Below are 18,010 nucleotides of genomic sequence, written 5' to 3' on the forward strand. Positions count from 1 at the left end.
CTGCTTCAGTGGATGCCTTTCCAAGTTATTTCTTAGTCAGTAATCAATCTCTGCTCTTGTCTTCATATTAGACTCACAAGTTAAAAAATGCCTGTTATCTGAAAACAGTTACTTGTTCTTCATTTCCAAATGAGCTCATTCTTTTTTCACATTAGTAGATTGTAAAATTTTAAATTAGATTCTTTTGTATGCATGACTATTACCAGGAATACTGTTTTCAATTCAGATGATGACATAAGCAAACTAGTATGAAATACACTTGTATTAGAGAATGGCACAGGATATACCTTTGACATTAGCAGTTAACTTTTTATTGCTAATGTATTCATGTACCAATACAAGTTGGTTATCTTCAAGGTTCCTTTTATTAATCAAATGAATACTTTGAGCTATCAAAGATCTTACACTAAAATTTCCTCTCAGAGTAGACCCCTTTTTTGACAAAACAATATATGATTAGAAATATCTATCTGCATATTTAGATGATCTTCATGATTTATATCAGACACAAATATGTACCAATCTATAGCTTACGTGTGTCTTTTGTTAAAAAATTGGAAGAAATAGGAATTTTAAGTTTTCCATGAAGATATATACCACATTTTCCTAGAAGAATTGTTCTATGATTAATAGACATTTCATGAAAACGTTGACAGCTAAGTTTGGGTACTTAGAGTGAGCAACAAAGACTCTGACAAGTTATGCAGGAAGACTTGTTTAACTTCATTTTAACTTTTAATGAATTAGTCAGACCATAGGCCCCTCTGCACACACACTCCTCTGAGCGCCTTCTCCTTGTGGAGCCAGTTAGTGAGTATTTGCAGGACTTCCTGTTGCTAGGCAGACTGGGCGCCCAAATACAACTGGGCACTGAGGATACAACTGGGCACGACTTTACAAAGTTCCTTCCCTTGGGGAGCTTAACAGTGGTTAGGGCGACTTCCATTTAGATAATCGACTCTTATGAAACATATTTTCTTCACAATTTGATTTTTTATCTAAAAGAAGCTGGTCCCGATTTTTTATGTTTATATGAAATGACATGCTGTGTGGTCTTAATGAGTTTGTAAATCAGTGAATGAACTCCATTTCAGATCACCAACATTTATTTACATATTTTTGAGGTTTGTTTTATTTTTTGTCTAGATTTGCTAAAAACTGGTTTTCCTAAGTGGGAATGAGAACATAGGTGCAGAAATACAAACTACATTTTTTTTAAAAAAATTTGAGTTCAAATGATTACATAATACAAGTGGTGGCTTCCAGTTCATTTCTGCCATAGGGCTCACCTCATCTTCCCCTGTCACTGATAGGTTCATAGGCTAATGTTTCAAAATTTAAAATTTTAGTCCAAACCACATACATTTATTGAAAAAAAAATTGTTTTTAAGGAGAAAGTTTTTTCCTTTTTTGAGAATCCCAGTTCTTTCAGATTTAAAATACCAAGTGTTCAAGCAGTATTTGGGATTCTGTAGTGCAGGGATCCTTTCATTTGGTAACAATCTCTGAAACTTAGTTATCAGAAGTGGAGAAGCCCGAGAAGCAGCTTCACCATCTCATATGTGGCTAACAACATATATTTTGGAAGTGAGGGAAGGAAGCTGACTTTTCTCAAAAAACCGTTATTTCAAGTAATCATGAAATCGTTCGAGCAATTTGGCCCCAAGGTAAAATAGATTATTTTCGTCACCTTGGATTTGAAGAAAATACAGGTCGATACGATACGTGAGGTCGAGATGCCATACACACGACTGCTGTCGGGTGTTTGGGTTTCTTCTCGCCTGTTTTTGAAGCAAGTCTGAAGCACCTTGCGTGGTCAGTCCCCTCCCCTGCTAGTCTGGAAGAAGTGAGAGTCCCTCAGTGGTGCCTGCCACTGCCACTTGATGCGCTTTGGGTTATTAAGGTCCTGTCAGAGTGTATATTTAGTTTCTGACTTGATTTCATCCAGCTTGTCAAAGCAGAATTGTAGTAGGATCTATCCTGTGGCTGCCTGGTGTTCCCTGTTCCGTGGGCTCCAGGTGGGCTCCCAGAGGCTGGTGTGTCACTGCAGGGCTGGAAATGGCCTTTGAAAGCTCTGGTCTCTGCAAGGAGCCTCATGAGGGTCTCAATCCTGAGAGCCAGTGCCTCACCGCCCCCTGGATTCTTTCCCCGCCCTTTCTCCCACCCTTCCCTTTCTTATCTCTGCCCCCTTGTCCATTTGCCCCCTTTCTTCAAACTCTCTTCCCTATCACTCCCAGCCACCCTCATCTGATCTTAGTAGCAAGTGCTGTGTTTGCTGAAATACATGTTGTGCTTTTCAAAACAAGTTCAGTTTTCTTTCAGTTTAAAAAACAGCCCAGAGTCTTTCCATTGTCTCCCTGCTTCCAGAAAAGTCCATTCTTAGTCTCCATGTCCTGGTGCCTGTTTTTCACTGGTGAATCTCTGACGTGGAGGTTGTGATGACGGGATGTCATCCTCTGGTGTCACTGTCACTGTTTTGGTCTCCACCCAGCAGGTGTGCTGCAGTGCATCCTCACTCCTTTCTAGAAGGAGCTCTCCACACGCTTCCCCCATGAGTCCTGGCTCCCTTAGGGATGTGCCAGTGGCTCTCTCCCAGGATCCCTTGCTGTTCTCCTTGCTGCCTGTGTCCTGGGAGGGCGGGAAGGGTTGGTCATCAGGTGCCACTGAGCCCATGCTGGCTGTTCTCCTTCTCCCTGGGTCTTGTGCTGCGTAGCCCTGGCTTCTCTTCTTGGCCCCGTCTGGTCCCGGCTGGCTGCCCTCAGCCCTCAAGGGTGGGTGCTCCCTCCCTGCTGCACAGGAGGGGCGTACTGGGTGCCCCAGTGTCCTCTGTGCTTGCTTCCACTGTTAAGGCTTCCCAGCTTTGGCTGTGGCTCGGGGGTCCTGCTGTCAACACCCTGCAAAACTGTCCAGCCTCAGCCCTTGGGTAGCAGCAGGTGCTGGGATTTCTGCAGGCCCTCAGGCCCGGGCAGGAAGAACGCGGCTGTTGACCCAGACCTCAGGAAACCTGCAGACGGTGTGGGAAGGTAAGCCTCTCAGTTCTCTAGGCAGCTGCTCTAGAAGCTAGAATACCTAGCCCAGATGGAATGCAAGTGATTTTAGTGGTTAAAGAGTATTCCCTGTGTTGATGACAGAGCCAACATTGTTAATTGATCACAGAGTCCTAGATGGGGGAGTTACTTACTAAAAGCACTTTTACAAAATGTGTGGGATACTTGCAAATTCCATACTGAATGTGGCATTGAATGGATTTTTAAAATATTTTACTCTAGTTTTTGAATTGGAATCTGTGAAGCACCTTTTTGTCTCAGAGTCTGCATTATGTATCTAGTAGGAGAATTCTGTAGATATTTAAAATGGTCAAAATGGAAATAGAATTTTTATATTTTACCAAATGCTTGTATTTTAGTAACTTCTCCATTAATACTTAAAAAAAACAGTAAACAAATATATTCCTCAAAATCTATAAATTCCCAAATTTAATGAATTAAAAAGAAATTTGGAAGAGCAGCTCTGATCTTGGTGGTGCTGGGATAAGTTTTCGTCCTTTGTCAAAAATACTGCCTGGCATTCTAAAGGCGGGGACTCTTTTTTCTCTTGGGCTTTACTTTATATTTTATTAAGGGATTATCCCACCCACCCCTGCTTTTTAGGGAAAAAATATCATGCATGTGGTAATAAATCTCCTGGGTGCAGGATCTGTGGTCAGGGGCGGGTGCTGGCCCTGTGTGGGGCAGAGAAGCGGGCAGGGTTATGTACATTAGAGTGAGCAAACGCGTCCCTGCTGGTGTCACAGTTCTGCACCAGCTGTGACTATGCACACCTCCTTCCCCTTTGCTCTGCCTCTGACCACAGGTAGTGATCTGTGATGTGACATTAACACGCTTTTTCTAATAACAAATCATTGTTGGCGTTCTATTGATCTATCTCTTCTTTTTTTAACGTCTTTGCTTTCTTTTCAATATGAATATAATCCCTTAATTGATTCCCTATAGTGGGGAAATCAAGGCTTTTACTTTAATGCCACAAAGAAACCCTTAACTTCAGTGCTTTAAGAGGCAACTTAATATTTAAAAGTGAAAAAGAAAAGTATTTACCGATAGCTGTACAGAATGAAAAATACCTGTATTTGGTGGTATTTATTTAGGATGAGTTTTAATAATAAACCTTATTTTCATTGATATTTAACAATTCTAAAGTAGGTCAGTACTCTAAAATGACAAAAGAACAGATATCCTCATATTCCAAATCTCATAGATTTTTTTTTTTTTCATGCTGCTTTTCTGAGTAGGGCATGAGGTTTCAGGGCCATATTGACAACCAACATTTTTTCCCATAAGATTTTACCTGTGCATAGAGGAAGGAGAGGAAGAGTCCATACATAAGGACTGAACTGAATAATGAGCTCTTGTGGTACCCATCTGGACCTCTGTAGTGTTGTAATAATAATGATTGATTTTTTCCCCCAAGTTCAGGGTTGCTTCTGCTTTTTAAGCAAAATGTGAGAATATGTGAAGATGCTATGCTTGTTTCTCTTACTTGAATACATTAAGAGAGGAGAGGCCTGGAGCTTGGCAGTTCTTTATACATGGATGGGACCTATTCAGAATACCTAATTCCAAGTCAGGTGACTGTCACCAAACTGACATCCACACTTACATCCTCAGGCATATGTTATCCAGTAGAATCATATTCCCATAATGCCAAGGTCCAAAATGTAGCTAGGAAAACCCAAATGTTCCTTCGTCTTGTGGCAGCTGATAAGCACCCAGGCTTGCTAAGCCACTGGACAGGGCCCAGAAGCCAGGGGCTGGTCACTACCTGCTTTGGCATAGCCAGTGATCCCAACAAAAGCTACTAGTGCTGGGCAGCCAGAGTAGGACAGTGTCAGGCAGTAGCTGGCCAGTGTCCTGCTGTTCTGGCAACCCCGCCTCTAGAGAGAGAGTACCATGCCTGTACCCAGATTGTTGTCCCCAAGGCCTGGACTGGGTAGTGGGGGCACATAAGCCAGGGGATGCTTATTTTTTTTAGAATTAAAATATATACAACAAAGTCCTTTATTTATATTTGGAAATATCCAGGTTTTATTCCCTCCAGAACTCAAAGGATAAGGAAATGGAATGTTTTGATACTTTCATAGAACATTTAAGTGGGTAATTGGCTTCATATGTAAAAACAGAAAAGTGAAATTTTAATGCTTTTATTCTAATGTTTATAATGAGATTACAGTTTTTAAAAATGTAACTTTATTTTTCTTTTTTAAAAAAGTCAAGGCAGGGTCCCAGCTCGGGGTCTCATGTTCTGGGCTCTCTCTCTCTGATTCCTGCAGAACTTTCACAGTTCCTCGGGGTGAGAAACCAAGCTGCTGGGAGAACGCAAACACTTTTTAGGAAGTTCAGTTTGAAGAGAATGCCTTTATTACTTTTGCAGTAATAGTTTTGTAATACTTTAGAAAGAATATGAAGTCCTTAGTCTACCTAGAAAGTAGGTGCTAGTTCTCAAAGTAAGGCGGTGGTCATTCCTGAGGGTGACCACCTGTCCAGCTCCCAGCCGTGGCCTCCTGGGCCCTGTGTCCTGTCCACACTGTCTGTGCTGGGGACCAGGAGCTGACTGCTCACCGCCCATATGAAGCAATGTCGAGAATTGGGTTTGAATGGCTTGTTTCTTTTGTCCTAATAGATAAGGTTTCCCTTCCGCATTGGGCACATCCGTGTAGGAAAGAGAGCAGGACAGCTCTCTGCCAGGGGAGCAGCTGATGGGAAGGCCATCTCGGGGGGCGGGGGGCGGGGGGGCTCCATGCTGACGTTTCTGAGCAAGACATCCCTGTTTATTGTTCATTTCCATATGGAATAGAAGCTGAATCAGTTCATTATCAGGGTGTCCTCTGGGGTTAAGCAGTATGCTGACCCCTGCTATCCCAGCCCTATTGTCTGATTTATTCTCCACAAAACACCTTGAGGTGATATATTATCACCTCACCCTAACAGATGAAGAAACCGAGGCCCAAGGTGGGGAACGGGCCCCGGCCCCACTGCACACCTGGACTTCAGCCAGGGAGTGTGACTTCGGAGTCCATGCTCAAGGTCCTTGCCGTCAGTGTCCCTCTGGGTGGAGAGTGCCAGTCCTGCACCCGGTCCTTACCTCCTGTAGCCACCAAGAGCCTCTCCTGCACCTCCCAGCACAGCTCTGGGCTGCTGGCCCCACTTGCTGTTGGCCTGGGTCAGTTTAGTCTTTGTCCCCTCCTACTCTTGCCTCACCCTCTCCGAAACATGCATCGTGTCATCTCCTTGTCAGGGACTTAGGAAGAGTTAATGCACTGAGATGGAGTCTGCTCAGCAGCCCAGGGGGAGGATGTAGAAAACAGCCAGTAAATGGCTTTCCCAGGACACACGGCTGGCAAGTGATAAGAGTCCCAGTTCAGACTCAAGTCTGACTAGAAAACCAAGTAAAATGGAAACATATGCACACACACACGTGCACACACACATGCATGCACATACACACACACACATGCACGCGCACACACACACACACACACACACACACACTTTTCCACAAACAGTAGGAACCATAGAGAAAGCCATGATGCTGAGTGTACCTCATCTTTGTAACAACTGGGTTTGGGGATCGGGCAGAACTAGCATTGTCAGCGTGGCCTGTCAATGTAGGAATAAAGCATTCTATATCATCTATAAAATGTTGTGAGTAGATGGTATATTTAAAGAATTGAAAGCTATAGGAATCCGTTTAGATTCATTTTTTTTCATACAATGAAAAATATTTCTGGCACTGGAAACTCAATTTTGGTGCCAAAGGCTTGAGGAAAAAAGTATTTGTGAATAAGTCCCTGATATGTTGATAGATATGCATCTTGCTGTGTGTGTTAAAGAGGTGATCAGTGCAGGGTTGTGAATCTGTGCTTTGTCAAGTTGTGCCTGTGGTACGTGGACACTTGAAGAGTGTGTGGATGATGTAGTCAGGTGGTGTCTGAAGGCTGACATACCTGTGGGGCCCATTTGGCAGAGATTGTGAGGTTTGGTTTTTACTATAGATGTCGCTACTCTTTTGATGTTGATTTCTTAAATAATAAAGTAAGAGCATTTTTTCAGGTAACGTCTGTGCCATGCATAGAAGACATACCAAAAAGCTTTTGGTGTTGATTCAACTAGCACCACACAGCAAACCCTCAGGATCTTTCTGGAGCTAGGGTTGCCTCTTGGTGGATCGCACTGGGCATGGTGAGTCAGGTCCTCTTGGCGGATCGCACTGGGCATGGTGAGTCAGGTGCCCTTCAGAGCAAGGAGGGCAATGTAGTGCCCTGGTTCCAGTAGGTGACTGCAGTTGGCCCGGTGGGCTCTCCTGTGACGTGTCCTCCAGCTAGACATGTTAGTGCTCTTGGGTTCAAATCCTGGATAGTGTGCGCTGGCACCTGACGAAGGTTTAGAAAACTTGAGATGAGAGTAAAAATCAAACCAAATGTTTCTGTGAATGTTTGTGTCTTCTTATTTTGAAAAAGACCATATGTTGCAGATGTACTTCTGTGAGATGAAGATAGTGTGGAACTTTCCAGGGCATCTCAAGAACAAATTCTTAAATCAAGTGCTAAGTTATGTCACATTTAAAATTTGTGTTACAAATACCACACATTGATGTGAAGGTAGACAGAAGGTTGAGTTTGAAGAGAACAATGATGAGTAGCCCAGGTACTTCATTTTGTAGAAAGTGGGGCCACCTGTGCTTTTGTTATTTTCAAATGTGCCCCTGCGTGGGCCTCTCACTGTGGCTCTTGCTGTGCCCACAGACATGCGCACATCTGGGAGACACACAGGCAGGGGCTTTTGCAAGAACAGGACTTACCTGATGATAGCTCTATGGTTCTCCGTATTCTTGGCTTTCCTGGCATGTACCCGAGTTCTCGCTGGGCTGAGCATACTTTCCGGGCTCGGAAACATCGTCTTACCTACTGTTTTTATTTTCCTATTCCTTATTTCCTAATGCCTGCTTTTTGTTAATTTTGGCACTCTGCTATGCAGATTTTAATTGGGCACTAATTTTGGGATACTGAAGCAGTCAGTATGTTTTAACTAACCCAAGGTGAACTCATGGTAACATCTTTTCCATGTGAAATAATTTAGGTACCTGAAATAACTTAGCTCTTTTCCTCCCAGCCCTCGTCCCAGATGCGTTCTTGACAGTTTAATATGTTTTCTTTCACTCTTTAAAAAGTACGAGAGGCAGTGGTACAAATAAAATCGTCTCCCTGAGGAGAATTTTGTCATTAGAAACAGAGGTGTCATGGCCAAGGGAGAAGACGCTCTGAGTGGTGTTTGGTGATCACCATCACTCCTGATTTCCCCTGTGGAAACTGCTTTCAATGAAGGAGTTTTCAAAAGAATCTTGCAATTTAAAAAAAATGACACATAGAATAAGGCAAAGAAATATTTAAAAATACTGGTTTTATTTAGCTGGTCGACTGTCTTGTCAAGCGGCCTGGGATGTGTGTGAAAGTCAAGGTCACCTCAGATGTCATTGGCTGAGTGGAATTGTGAGCATGCTGGCTTAGCTTTCTGGTTCAGAATGTCAGCCCTGCAGCCAGGTAGCCTGGGCTCCGACCCCAGCTCTTCCATTTACCCATTGTCTTCCCTTGGGTAAGTTATTTGAGCTCTGTGTGCTCCAGATTTCTCATGTATGGTGGGTATAATGCCAGCCGTAGCATCATTTCCGGGGGTAAAAGAATAGATAAGCCACTCAGAACAAGTCCTGAGGTCCACGAAGTGTTGAAAAGCTGTTGTTCCTTTTTGCTTTTCTTTTTCTGTTCCCAGCAGATGTGGCTATTTAGCCCCTCGTTTTATGATGTAGGGCTGATGAGAACCAGCAGTTCTAGAGAAAGGTGAAACTGAAAGCATGGAGAAGTTTTTCTTAACCAAGAAGTCAAATGTGAGATGCCAAGTCCATGTGGTGGGGTGAGGGGCTCAGAGCTTAGGGATGGAGGGGGGAAGGGGCCTGGCCAAAGACAGAAGCAGAGGTACCCATCTGGGAACTGGGTGGGGGGGACCCTCAGTTGTGTCCACCCCAGATCAGCCCTGCATCTCCGTGGTTTAGTTGAATGTCCTACCAGGATCTACCTAAGGCTTCTATGCTTTGTGTTTCTTAAGGATTCTTGCCTTTTGGGTGAACAGGCCACTCTCGGGGTCTGAACGCATTCACTGTTTCCCTTCCATCTTGACTTTCTCCCTGCATCCCCATCACTACCGAGAAGAATGTGTGGGGGTTAACTCAGGAGTGTTTGTAATCCTAGGAACCAACTGAGGACCACCACTGGCCAGGCCCGGGACAACCACTTGGCCTCTTCCTGGGCTCATTCCAGAGTCAGTTTTCCTTGAGGCCTGTGTTGCCGTGTATCCTGGGGTTCAGCTTTGAAGTCTGCCCAGGCTATGTGAAGCTACCATTGTCTTCTCCATCAAAAGTGAGGGCTGCCTGGGACCAAAGGACAGAGCTTCTCTAATTAAAAGCACAGAAATAACAGAGTTTTCATGATTCCTGACCTAGGTTGGAGAGCCGTCCTGTCCTGGTTACCTAGTGTGTCTACCCAGTACCCCCCAGCCCACCCCTGGCCGTGTGTGGAGCCTGCCATTGAGAGACAGCTCCTGCTTCCTTAGTGTGACTTTAACTTTGGAACTACACTGACATGTTTGTAAACAAACATTTCATGAACAGAACAGTACTAACTGCTATATTAAGATTGCTGCACAAACACAGATCTCTTTTAAAAAAGACATCTTAGAGGAGAATTTAATTTACTTTCATTCTAAAACCAAAATTATTTTTAAAAATATTTTTGCTAGGTTGAAAAGTAACATTAAAAAAACTTGATGATTTAAAAAGTACTAATTGATGCTTTATTTAAAAAAAAATCTTTACTAAACTGAAATTCAGTTAATTTATCCTTTTAACTATTTTTATATTGGGATTTTCCATTTCAAAGATTCTTTAAATTTAGGTTTGTGATTAAATTGTGAGACAGGGCCAGTTTCTGCCTGCAGCTCAAATAGGCTGACCCTTATGTCAGGTTAGTGCAGTTTGCACCCAAGGTTTTTAATGTATTTAGCCCTTCTGATGGAAGTCAGCAAAGAAGACTATAAGTCATGTAAGGGGACAGTGGACAAAGCCCTGCAAGTGGAGCCAGTCACTTGGTTTCCATAAGCTTCCCATCTGGGCACAATGTCACCTGTGTGTCCTGTGTCCTCTGAAGCATGCCTGCCATCTTGCCTCTCTGGGCTGGATGGGGCTAAAGAAGTTTTGCACCTGTTGTAACTCTTTATCTTGTGAATTCATTCATTTATCTGAAAAGCAGTAACAGGAAATAGATGTTTGAAAGCATACCATGGAAAGCCAACCTTTTCCTGAATTCTGCTTCTGAATCCCATAATTCTGTGTGGCTTTCACAAGCATTAAAACTGAAAGCATAATTATTTTTATAAATATAATTTGTAATGTGACGTTTAATCTACTTAGAAGAATACTGGAATGAGGAAAGAGTTCAAACCCTGCCTTCAAGCTAAGTCATAGATATTAAAAATGAAGATATTTAAAATTTAGTCCAAAATAGTTTCACATATATTTCCCAAGTGAGAAAGTGTATGTAATTGGAGGAAAAATAGAGAACAGAAAACAGTACCATCTGCTCCTCATGGAGAAAATATATTTTTAACAAACACTAGAGAGTGTAGAATGTACTATGTCAACAGAAAACAGTTTTTTTTCATCAAACACCTGGATAATTCTGTGTATATTTATTAAGAAATGAGTATGTGATAGTGAAAAATGAATGAGTGAACAAACACATGGATAAATTTTGTAGGTAGCACATTCTTCTCCCCCTTTTTTAGGAAACAATAAATACTACAAGGAATTTATTGCAAGAACGTGGGTGAAATCCCCCATGTTCCATTGTGGTAATAGACTGTTGTTAGAGCAGGATCAGAATTTTTGGTTGAAAATGTTGAATTACCTACATTTACAGAGCTTTGGGGAATAAGGAGATGAGAAAGCACAAATCATCAACAGGGCAGTTAGTACTATTCCAAAAATAAGCGCTGATCCATGTGATCACATCCTAAACAAAATAAATAGAAGTGGGTTCAGAAATTACAGTGGTTTAGAAGGACTGGGTGTGTTTCCTGTCGCCATTTTCATTTAGTTTGATTGTCACTAAAGGAGGACCCAGCACTCAGTAGCTTTGAAGGTTTGGCTGCATGTGGCAGGAAGGCTTGGAGACCTGGGCAGGCACCGCCTGCAGCTGCAACCCTCTCCTCTCAGGTTTTCACCCACTTGCGAAGGCTGAGAACGAGGGTGAAGTGTCATCTCTGAAGAAGGGCTTGTTGGAAGTCAGGAAGTTCGGAGAGGACGGTAAACCTAACTCCCACCTGGGAGCAGGAGTGGTTGCAGAAATGAACAGAGGTGAGACTTGAGGGGGAGGAAGAGCCTTGGAGGAGAGGGAGAGGACATCCCCAAGAGTGCTGCTCTCAGCCTGCTCAGGGCCAGACCTGTTCTTGGGCTAGGTGGGTGTGTCCACGTGCCTGAGCAAGAGTTCTGCAGGGGTGACTGTGCACTTATTTCTAGCTATTGCGTTATCTGAGTGCCCGCTGCAGAGCTGGTTTTTGACTTGTGTTACCTACACTGTCTTGTTCTGTAGTTCAAAAAAAGTACATGAGCACACGCTGCAGGGCTAGGGAAGAATAGGGCTACTTTAGGTTAGGTGGAGAAGGGAGGGGAGGGGTACAGGGCAGGAGGACAGGAGAATGAATCAGACATTATTACCCTATGTGCATGTACAGCTACACGACCAGTGTGATTCTACATCATGTACAATGAGAAATTATACTCCATTATATATGATGTTACAAAGTACACTCTACTGTCATGTAGAACTAACTAAAACAAATTAAAATTTTTTTTAAATAAAAAACTACATAAGCAACATCAAAGAAAAAAGGCAAACATCAGGGGCTTTACTTAGTGAACAGAACAGCGGGAAACTTGCCTCCGCATATTTTGTGAATGATAGCTGAATGTAACATTATGTTGAATGACGTACATTTATTGAATGTAGGTTGAATTATCATGTTAAAAAAGAAAACAAAAAGAGTGGAACATGGACTTCCTAATCAATAGCCTGTGATTTTGTCCACACTTTGGAGAGTTTTCACTCTTTATAAATCTGGGTGGAAATAACCGAACCTGAAAGGCTGGGTATCATTTTTGATAAACCTGTTCGTCATCTTAGTAATAGGAGATGAATTACTTGCTACTTTTCATTATAGTCTTTCATTTTGAACAACAAAGTCACAGCCCACCCATCAATGTGGCAGGAAAATTGAGATGATGTATGAAAGATGTTAGCACTTTAAAAAGTGGGCAGAGTGAATGCTCTGTAATAGGCAGCTGTTTTATCAGCGTTTCTCATGTGTAGGTAGGAGAGTTAGTGGAAAACGACCTCGAGATTCCTAGTTTAGACAATTAGGGATGCAGTGTTGCCCTCTGCCAGGATAGAAAGTGCTCTTTCTTTGAAGGGAGTATAAGCAGGAAAAATAAGGCTGTTTGGGTTCAGAGTCATTGAATTTACAAAAGAACATAGGAAGTCATTTGTCTAGGATGGATCATGCTGTTAAGAAGGTACCATCAGAAGAAGGGATCTAAGGACAAGTCCTTGTGCGTCTCTGTGTGATTCTTAGTGAGAAGAGAAATCAGAGTGACAGAGTCTGGGCAAGAGTAAGGATGGTGGGAATGGGAAAGATGCCTGATCAAGAAAGGGCAAGAGAAGGCATGGGGTGGGGGGGGTGAGGGTGGCACAGCCGGACAGACTTGGGAGGAGGACGGCAGCCAGCAGTCTGGATTCCAGGAGGGTGAGTCCCCATGGGCTGGAAGTCCTGCAGGAGGACCCAGCAGGTTCAGAGAGCTCTCTAATGAAGTCCAGCAGAAAGGAGAAGAGAAGGGGTGTTCTGGAGAGAGCAGCAGAAAGCAAGGACTGTTGCAGGGCTGGGGAATCAGCTTTTTCCTCAAAGGAAAGGTGCGGCCATCGGTGGAGAGGGGAGAGGGGGTCATTAAAGCAGGGATCCTGGCTGAAATGCCGCTTCAGAGGAACTGGGAAGGGGTCTGCAAAGTGGGCCTGAAAGCTTAGGATTGAAAGGAAGGTGGACTAGACACCTCCTGAGAGGCGGGTGAGGGAGGAGCTGTCCAGTGGGGTCCCTCATCCCAGTGCTCTGGGTGGTAGGCTGCCTTGTCCACATCCTCAGGTACTGCTCTTAAGTCCCGCAGTCTAACTTCTTTGCCAGCAGGACCTCCCTCTGTGACTGTGAGCGTTTGAGGGCACATCTTATCCACATAGGAGCCATCTAGGTGCTCCCTGCTGGTATGATGTAGGTATCTCAGTAACCGGCAAGGCTGATCCCACCAGCAATGGGTTCTGCAGCCCTGCCTAGCTATGGCAGTGAAAGCCGAAGTCAGCAATGACTTCAAAAGCCATTCCTGAAACAAATCCATTCCTAACAAATGGGACAGGTTATTCTGTCAGACTTTAAAACCCCCGCGTTAAGAAAGTTTCAGGGGCTGGGGATGTGGCTCAAGCGGTAGCGCACTCGCCTGGCATACACGGGGTGCTGGGTTCGATCCTTAGCACCACATAAAAATAAAATAAAGATGTTGTGTCCACTGAAAACTGAAAAAAAATAAATATTAAAAAATTCTCTCTCTCTTCTCTTTCTTTTTCTCTCTCTCTCTCTCTCAAAAAAAAAAAAAAAGGAAGAAAGAAAAGAAAAAAGAAAGTTTCAATATAACAAAATGTAACTTAGAGCTCGGGACTGATTACTTCTGAAGCCAGGTGTATAATTTTTAGCCATAATTCATTGTAGACAGCGGAAACACTTGACTAAAACAAAAATACATATAATAAGACAAAAGTTTGCAAAACAAATAGCTGCTAACTGCTATTTATATCCATCAGATAAATTAGACTGTGACGTTAACTTTGATCTGATCCACCTCTGGTTGTTACAAATCCTTTAATTAGAAGAGTTGAATTAAATTTCTGATTTCTTTCATAGCAAAAATGACTCTCAGCAAAAATTAAAAACTATAGATTGTCTTTTCCTTAATGTGTGTTACTGATTTTTTTTTCTATAAATTCATTTTGTTCAGTTTTATTAAAAGTGTAATTTCATGGGATGTATTTTTCCAATCTTGACACTTTTTTTAACCTGAAATACATACATAGTATAACAATTTTGGAGGCACATTTTTATGTATAGAATGTGAAGGATCATAAAGGAGGAGGCTTGAAAGAGCACTGGTGTTTAAATTCTGGCTTCAGGAACTAATAGCCATGGAGTCACATGGGAGGTTCTCTGAATGGAGGTGTCTCACCAATAGATCAGAGGTCTTCACCTGAGGTGAGTTTGGGGACATTTAAAGGAGTTGGCACTGTAAAACATGCCAGCAGGTTCTAGAGCATGCTGAACCCTCTTAGGTGTTCTTACTGTCTCCAGATTACGTTTTAGAGATCAGAAGGTCTCAGTGCATACCGCTGCTCCTAGTGTATGCTTGAGTTGCATTAATCCACTTTATCGTTCACATAAACGACTATTAGTCCTTTTGTAAAAAAAAAAAATACGTTTTATAGAAACTACGAACCACGTTCATTATTTTAGGCTCAGTATTATGTTTTAAGTGAAAATTATAACTGTTTTAATTCCTGAATGAGGTAAAGCTATAAAGTCTGTAATTATAGACACTAGGTTTTATTCTTTTTAAACACTTGGTTTTATTTCTCTTCAAAATAAGTAGAGAAGGAAAAAATAGCAGGGTGAGACAACTTCTTGCGATCTTTCCTGGTTTTTATTGTTGATTGTCTTTCTCATTTGACACATGGATTGTTACAAGTATGCAGTTGCACAGACACTTGCACAATTCCTCCTAGAAGCTTCCTGGAAAGCACAGGAGGTCCTTTATGGAGTTGTCTAATGAGGCGCTTCTCTTGGGCCCCCTTCCACCCTTCTTCAGTGCAGACTGGCCTCACTGGCCCCTGGACTTCCTCAAGCACAATTCTGCCCACCCCATCCATGCTCCGCCCACCCTGTCCGGTCACCTCACATAGCCTCTCCATCCTGGTTTCCTTGATTGTGCACTAGGCCAGGCATAGTTCCCTGGGGCCTCTCTCGCCCTCCTGCTCCCTGGCCTGGGGGATGCCCCGTGTCGGAGGCACTTACTCTCCGGTGTCCTGGAGGTGCAGCAGGCACTGTGGCTGGTAGCTGTCCCCATCGGTATTGGCTGAGACATTCTGTCAGTGCCCACTTGAGGTGCGTGGGTGACCTCATTCATGAATAGCTGTGTGGTTTTTGAAAATCTTGTGGGTCTCATCCTTGTTTATTGGAGGGAACACAGATAAATAATGTCTAGATCTGTAGTCTGTTTTTAGTTAAGCTGAAATTGACTGTAGGATGTATAATGTACAAAAATCGAGAAATAACACTGTATATCGTCATTGTTAAGATTAAAGCATGGGCAGATTTAACTAGGTCTGTCAGAGGGGAAGTCTCCTCTTTCATGCTAGAGCGTCAGAGTTAGAAGGAGGCTCCCCGTCTCTGCCTTTGCCCACACAGGGCTTTCTTCTTTCTTCTGTAAGGTCAACGGTGCTCTCCTTCATCTGATCCATGTTTGCTCCTCCTTCCTGCAGACCCTGACCTGCAGAGCGGCCGAGACTGTCGCAGAGAGGGGCTGGAGAAGGACACTGGCCCAGTCTCATCTGCTCTAGTCGATCTTTGTTTGTGCTCAGGTTCCCTTGGCTAGTGCAGCAGAGGCTGGGTTCAAGTCCTGGAGGGTGCTCAGGCCGACTGGGCCTGGCCAGGCTGCACCTTGCCCACTTTGTGTGTCCTTTTCACTTTCTTTTTAGAACATGAGTGGTGAGGTGGCTACAGTGAAGTAGAAGCCCTGTGTGAATCCAAGAGAAACCCACTTAACTCCACAACCGTCCCTGGAGTTCCTGTCCTATTCAGGCATATTGATTGTTAAAGAGTGTATCTCAGGATGTAGGCTCCCTATTTACCTCTCTTACGGTATTTTATACTTGTTCCTATAAGTGTCTAGAATTATATGTTTATAACAATCCATATAAATTACATTATTATAAAAAAAAAAAATCACACTTCAGATAGAGCCCTAATATCCAGAGTATACAAAGAACTCAAAAAATTAGACAATAAGAGAACAAACAACCCAATCAACAAATGGGCCAAGGACCTGAACAGACACTTCTCAGAGGAGGACATACAGTCAATCAACAAGTACATGAAAAAATGCTCAACATCTCTAGCTGTCAGAGAAATGCAAATCAAAACCACCCTAAGATACCATCTCACTCCAGTAAGATTGGCAGCCATTAGGAAGTCAAACAACAACAAGTGCTGGCGAGGATGTGGGGAAAAGGGTACACTTGTACATTGCTGGTGGGACTGCAGATTGGTGCAGCCAATTTGGAAAGCAGTATGGAGATTTCTTGGAAAGCTGGGAATGGAGCCACCATTTGACCCAGCTATTCCCCTTCTTGGTCTATTCCCTAAAGACCTAAAAAGAGCATGCTACAGGGACACTCCTACATCGATGTTCATAGCAGCACAGTTCACAATAGCAAGACTGTGGAACCAACCTAGATGCCCTTCAATAGACGAATGGATAAAAAAAATGTGGCATTTATACACAATGGAGTATTACTCTGCATTAAAAAATGATAAAATCATAGAATTTACAGGGAAATGGATGGCATTAGAGCAGATTATGCTAAGTGAAGCTAGCCAATCCCTAAAAAACAAATGCCAAATGTCTTCTTTGATATAAGGAAAGTAACTAAGAACAGAGTAGGGACGAAGAACAGGAGAAGAAGATTAACATTTAACAGGGATGAGAGGTGGGAGGGAAAGGGAGAGAGAAGGGAAATTGCATGGTAATGGAAGGAGACCCTCAGGGTTATACAGTGGAGGGGGTAGAGAGAGAGGAGGGGATGGGAGGGGAGAGGTGGGGAGGGGGGAGGGTGGATGATGGGAAAGGCAGCGGAGCACAACAGACACTAGTATGGCAATTAGTAAATCAATGGATGTGTAACTGATGTGAATCTGCAATCTGTGTATGGGGTGAAGGTGGGAGTTCATAACCCACTTGAATCAAAGTGTGGAATATGATATGTCAAGAAATTTGTAATGTTTTGAACAACCCACAATAAAAAAATAAAAATAAATAAATAAATAAATAAATAAATAAATAAATAAAGAGTGTATCTCAGGAGATGCTAACATTGGGGAGGAGGTTCTGGTCTAGTTTGAGAATCTGTGAGATGTTACAACACAGTGCACACCAGCGTATAACCACAAGTCTGGCCTACAAATACAGGTGTGGACAGACTCTGTGGCCCACCTGTTGCCCTCCAGAATCCCCAGCCCATCCCGCCTGGCCTCAGAGCACCAGGTCTGTGTTCCATGGATGGGTGAAGTATGAGAAGAGGTGAGAATGTAAAATTTTTCTGCCTTAGGTGAGCACTAGGAGGTTTTTACAGGAAATTAGGACTTCGTCTCTCAAACCCTGTGGACTAAGTAAATCCGTTGCTACTTACACCTATATTAGATTGGTTGGGGGATGAAGATGGAAACAGAATTACTGATGAAAGTGTAATTGAGAGCCCAGGTGGTGGATTGAGCACGAAATTCAGTTTGTGCTCATGGTATCTTGCCAGTCTGTTCTGTAGTAGGCTTCTGTGATAAATGGATTAACTCATATTCTTCACGGCTGCACTGCAGAGATGCCAGTGATGTGCTGTTAGAGTATTGTGTTCCTGGGTCTGAGGCCATACAGGTCAGACACAGGGCTGGGGCAGGGGTCGAGGGGAGCACCAGGGTCTACTTCCATGTTCAACTTTTTAATTATTTCTGTGTGTATATATGTGACTGCATGGCCAATATGATTCTGCAAC

General features: G+C 43.1%; 1 protein-coding gene across 15 annotated transcripts in view; it reads left to right on the top strand.

Annotated features, from left to right (window-relative positions):
• Nucleotides 1-18,010, top strand: part of Mbnl1 (muscleblind like splicing regulator 1) — a 193,670-nt gene that overhangs the window by 91,103 nt on the left and 84,557 nt on the right. Inside the window, exon 4 of one of the 15 annotated variants that reach the window (XM_046431489.2) lies at nucleotides 2,850-3,023. The exons of the other annotated variants lie outside the window; for them this stretch is intronic. The gene's annotated coding sequence lies outside the window, so the exon portion shown is untranslated. The remainder of the gene's footprint in view (nucleotides 1-2,849; nucleotides 3,024-18,010) is intronic. 15 annotated transcript variants of the gene reach the window in all.

This window comes from Marmota monax, unplaced genomic scaffold (genome assembly GCF_021218885.2).
Source record: "Marmota monax isolate L192 unplaced genomic scaffold, Marmota_monax_Labrador192_F-V1.1 WCK01_AAM20220418_F8-fsc00022, whole genome shotgun sequence".
NCBI classification, from domain to species: Eukaryota; Metazoa; Chordata; class Mammalia; order Rodentia; family Sciuridae; genus Marmota; species Marmota monax.